The following is a 5,552-nucleotide window of genomic DNA, read 5'->3' as shown; positions in this document are numbered from 1 at the left end:
CAAAAAAAATTCTAAGTGTCAAAAAAAATTCTAAGTGTCAAAAAAAATTCTAAGTGTCAAAAAAAATTCTAAGTGTCAAAAAAATTCTAAGTGTCAAAAAAAATTCTAAGTGTCAAAAAAAATTCTAAGTGTCAAAAAAAATTCTAAGTGTCAAAAAGAATTCTAAGTGTCAAAAAAAATTCTAAGTGTCAGAAAGGGAAATGAGTAACCAAGAAGAGAAATGAGTAACCAAGAAATCAGTAACCAACAGGAGAAATGAGTAACCAAGAAGAGAAATGAGTAACCAAGAAATCAGTAACCAACAGGAGAAATGAGTAACCAACGGGAGAAATGAGTAACCAACGGGAGAAATGAGTAACCAACGGGAGAAGTCAGTAACCAACGGGAGAAATCAGTAACCAAAGGGAGAAGTCAGTAACCAACGGGAGAAATCAGTAACCAACAAGAGAAATGAGTAACCAACGGGAGAAATCAGTAACCAAAGGGAGAAGTCAGTAACCAACGGGAGAAATCAGTAACCAAGCTTATTTTTGGTTGGTTACTGACTTCTCCGTTCAACTTGGAGCTGCCCTTGTGCACGATCAAGGAGGGGTATTATCGGCCACGGGGGCTTAATTTTCGCCTAAGGGGAGCGATTTGGAGGCCGTGGCCGGGTGAGGCGCGCCTTTCGAAGGGGAGGGATTTGAATTTCGGCTGCATTGAGGGTAGCTGCCCGCTGTTGTGGGTTTTTGGAGCCTGAGCCCGTTCAACTTGGAGCTGCCCTTGTGCACGATCAAGGAGGGGTATTATCGGCCACGGGGGCTTAATTTTCGCCTAAGGGGAGCGATTTGGAGGCCGTGGCCGGGTGAGGCGCGCCTCTCGAAGGGGAGGGATTTGAATTTCGGCTGCATTGAGGGTAGCTGCCCCGCTGTGGTGGTTTTTCGGAGCCTGAGCCCGAGCGGGGCGTCGGTTCCCGAGGTGGGCAGGAGTCGCTGTGCCCGTGAGGCTGCCTGGCCGAGTCGGAGTGCTGTGGGACGGCGGGGAGCGGGTTTTCCCGGGCGAGGGGGCGATCCCGAGGAAGGGGAGCGATTTGGAGGCCGTGGCCGGGTGAGGCGCGCCTTTCGGAGGGGAGGAATTTGAATTTCGGCTGCATTGAGGGTAGCTGCCCGCTGTTGTGGGTTTTCGGAGCCTGAGCCCGAGCGGGGCGTCGGTTCCCGAGGTGGGCAGGAGTCGCTGTGCCCGTGAGGCTGCCTGGCCGAGTCGGAGTGCTGTGGGACGGCGGGGAGCGGGTTTTCCCGGGCGAGGGGCCGATCCCGAGGAAGGGGAGCAGTTCCGAGGCCGTGGCCGGGTGAGGCGCGCCTTTCGGAGGGGAGGAGTTTGAATTTCGGCTGCATTGAGGGTAGCTGCCCCGCTGTGGTGGTTTTTCGGAGCCTGAGCCCGAGCGGGGCGTCGGTTCCCGAGGTGGGCAGGAGTCGCTGTGCCCGTGAGGCTGCCTGGCCGAGTCGGAGTGCTGTGGGACGGCGGGGAGCGGTTTTTCCCGGGCGAGGGGGCGACCCCGAGGAACTCGGCCGGCGGGGAGGCGTTCCGGCCCGGGCGAGGGGCGCGGACCCGACCGGAGACGTCCAAAACCTTGAAAGGGGTAAGCGGGAAAAGGTCAGCAAAGTGCCCGAAGCAGTAAGGCGAAAAAGCCGTCGGAACCTCCGAAAATGTCCAAAAGCGTGAAATCAGTAACCAGGAAAATGCATAAAAATGGCCAAAAGTGTGAAATCAGTAAGCAGGAAAAGTCGGGAAAAGTGTCTAAAAATGCTTGGAAATCTGAGGAAAATGCCCGAAAATGAGGCCCCTCGGTCGGGAGGAGGAAGTCGAAAATCCCCGTGCCCGACGAGGGAAGTCAGTAACCAGAAGGAAAAACTTAGAAAAAAATTCTAAGTGTCAAAAAAAATTCTAAGTGTCAAAAAAAATTCTAAGTGTCAAAAAAAATTCTAAGTGTCAAAAAGAATTCTAAGTGTCAAAAAAATTCTAAGTGTCAAAAAAATTCTAAGTGTCAAAAAAAATTCTAAGTGTCAAAAAGAATTCTAAGTGTCAAAAAAAATTCTAAGTGTCAAAAAAAATTCTAAGTGTCAAAAAAAATTCTAAGTGTCAAAAAAAATTCTAAGTGTCAAAAAAAATTCTAAGTGTCAAAAAAAATTCTAAGTGTCAAAAAAATTCTAAGTGTCAAAAAAAATTCTAAGTGTCAAAAAAAATTCTAAGTGTCAAAAAAAATTCTAAGTGTCAAAAAAATTCTAAGTGTCAAAAAAAATTCTAAGTGTCAAAAAAAATTCTAAGTGTCAAAAAAAATTCTAAGTGTCAAAAAGAATTCTAAGTGTCAAAAAAAATTCTAAGTGTCAGAAAGGGAAATGAGTAACCAAGAAGAGAAATGAGTAACCAAGAAATCAGTAACCAACAGGAGAAATGAGTAACCAAGAAGAGAAATGAGTAACCAAGAAATCAGTAACCAACAGGAGAAATGAGTAACCAACGGGAGAAATGAGTAACCAACGGGAGAAATGAGTAACCAACGGGAGAAGTCAGTAACCAACGGGAGAAATCAGTAACCAAAGGGAGAAGTCAGTAACCAACGGGAGAAATCAGTAACCAACAAGAGAAATGAGTAACCAACGGGAGAAATCAGTAACCAAAGGGAGAAGTCAGTAACCAACGGGAGAAATCAGTAACCAAGCTTATTTTTGGTTGGTTACTGACTTCTCCGTTCAACTTGGAGCTGCCCTTGTGCACGATCAAGGAGGGGTATTATCCGCCACGGGGGCTTAATTTTCGCCTAAGGGGAGCGATTTGGAGGCCGTGGCCGGGTGAGGCGCGCCTTTCGAAGGGGAGGGATTTGAATTTCGGCTGCATTGAGGGTAGCTGCCCGCTGTTGTGGGTTTTTGGAGCCTGAGCCCGTTCAACTTGGAGCTGCCCTTGTGCACGATCAAGGAGGGGTATTATCGGCCACGGGGGCTTAATTTTCGCCTAAGGGGAGCGATTTGGAGGCCGTGGCCGGGTGAGGCGCGCCTTTCGAAGGGGAGGGATTTGAATTTCGGCTGCATTGAGGGTAGCTGCCCGCTGTTGTGGGTTTTTGGAGCCTGAGCCCGTTCAACTTGGAGCTGCCCTTGTGCACGATCAAGGAGGGGTATTATCGGCCACGGGGGCTTAATTTTCGCCTAAGGGGAGCGATTTGGAGGCCGTGGCCGGGTGAGGCGCGCCTCTCGAAGGGGAGGGATTTGAATTTCGGCTGCATTGAGGGTAGCTGCCCGCTGTTGTGGGTTTTTGGAGCCTGAGCCCGTTCAACTTGGAGCTGCCCTTGTGCACGATCAAGGAGGGGTATTATCGGCCACGGGGGCTTAATTTTCGCCTAAGGGGAGCGATTTGGAGGCCGTGGCCGGGTGAGGCGCGCCTCTCGAAGGGGAGGGATTTGAATTTCGGCTGCATTGAGGGTAGCTGCCCGCTGTTGTGGGTTTTTGGAGCCTGAGCCCGAGCGGGGCGTCGGTTCCCGAGGTGGGCAGGAGTCGCTGTGCCCGTGAGGCTGCCTGGCCGAGTCGGAGTGCTGTGGGACGGCGGGGAGCGGGTTTTCCCGGGCGAGGGGCCGATCCCGAGGAAGGGGAGCAGTTCCGAGGCCGTGGCCGGGTGAGGCGCGCCTCTCGAAGGGGAGGAATTTGAATTTCGGCTGCATTGAGGGTAGCTGCCCCGCTGTGGTGGTTTTTCGGAGCCTGAGCCCGAGCGGGGCGTCGGTTCCCGAGGTGGGCAGGAGTCGCTGTGCCCGTGAGGCTGCCTGGCCGAGTCGGAGTGCTGTGGGACGGCGGGGAGCGGTTTTTCCCGGGCGAGGGGGCGACCCCGAGGAACTCGGCCGGCGGGGAGGCGTTCCGGCCCGGGCGAGGGGCGCGGACCCGACCGGAGACGTCCAAAACCTTGAAAGGGGTAAGCGGGAAAAGGTCAGCAAAGTGCCCGAAGCAGTAAGGCGAAAAAGCCGTCGGAACCTCCGAAAATGAGTAAAAGCCCGGAAGGAGTAAGGTGGAGAAGTCAGCAAAGTGCCCGAAATGTCCGAAGCAGTAAGGCGAAAAAGCCGTCGGAACCTCCGAAAATGAGTAAAAGCCCGGAAGGAGTAAGCGGGAAAAGTCAGCCAAGTGCCCGAAATGTCCGAAGCAGTAAGGCGAAAAAGCCGTCAGAACCTCCGAAAATGAGTAAAAGCCCGGAAGGAGTAAGCGGGAAAAGTCAGCCAAGTGCCCGAAATGTCCGAAGCAGTAAGGCGAAAAAGCCGTCAGAACCTCCGAAAATGAGTAAAAGCCCGGAAGGAGTAAGCGGGAAAAGTCAGCCAAGTGCCCGAAATGTCCGAAGCAGTAAGGCGAAAAAGCCGTCAGAACCTCCGAAAATGAGTAAAAGCCCGGAAGGAGTAAGCGGGAAAAGTCAGCCAAGTGCCCGAAATGTCCGAAGCAGTAAGGCGAAAAAGCCGTCAGAACCTCCGAAAATGAGTAAAAGCCCGGAAGGAGTAAGCGGGAAAAGTCAGCCAAGTGCCCGAAATGTCCGAAGCAGTAAGGCGAAAAAGCCGTCAGAACCTCCGAAAATGTCCAAAAGCGTGAAATCAGTAACCAGGAAAATGCTTAAAAATGGCCAAAAGTGTGAAATCAGTAAGCAGGAAAAGTCGGGAAAATGCATAAAAATGGCCAAAAGTGTGAAATCAGTAAGCAGGAAAAGTCGGGAAAATGCATAAAAATGGCCAAAAGTGTGAAATCAGTAAGCAGGAAAAGTCGGGAAAAGTGTCTAAAAATGCTTGGAAATCTGAGGAAAATGCCCGAAAATGAGGCCCCTCGGTCGGGAGGAGGAAGTCGAAAATCCCCGTGCCCGACGAGGGAAGTCAGTAACCAGAAGGAAAAACTTAGAAAAAAATTCTAAGTGTCAAAAAAAATTCTAAGTGTCAAAAAAATTCTAAGTGTCAAAAAAAATTCTAAGTGTCAAAAAAAATTCTAAGTGTCAAAAAAAATTCTAAGTGTCAAAAAAATTCTAAGTGTCAAAAAAAATTCTAAGTGTCAAAAAAATTCTAAGTGTCAAAAAAAATTCTAAGTGTCAAAAAAATTCTAAGTGTCAAAAAAATTCTAAGTGTCAAAAAAATTCTAAGTGTCAAAAAAAATTCTAAGTGTCAAAAAAAATTCTAAGTGTCAAAAAAAATTCTAAGTGTCAAAAAAATTCTAAGTGTCAAAAAAAATTCTAAGTGTCAAAAAAAATTCTAAGTGTCAGCGGAGGAAAGTCGGTGGGGAAGGGGAAAAATCCGAAAATCCACGCCGGGTTGGAGTTCCAGGGCCCCGCTGGAGGGGTGGGAATTCGCCCCGGCGCCTTGCCCCGTTGCAATAAAGTGTCCGCAGCCCGAAAACTTTAACTTTGAAAAATCACGGAAGTCGGCAAGGGGGACGATCCGAGTACCGTTTGCGGGCTTTCGGTGCCTCATCGTCGGACTGAAATTTCAAATTCGCCCCCAAAGTGCAACTCGTCATTTTCGGCCGGGGGGGTTGGCGGGGTACCCGGAGATTTTCGGGAACACGTTT

The sequence above is a fragment of the Stegostoma tigrinum genome, unplaced genomic scaffold (genome assembly GCF_030684315.1).
Source record: "Stegostoma tigrinum isolate sSteTig4 unplaced genomic scaffold, sSteTig4.hap1 scaffold_395, whole genome shotgun sequence".
In the NCBI taxonomy this organism is placed as follows: Eukaryota; Metazoa; Chordata; class Chondrichthyes; order Orectolobiformes; family Stegostomatidae; genus Stegostoma; species Stegostoma tigrinum.
This window is presented reverse-complemented; position numbering follows the sequence as displayed.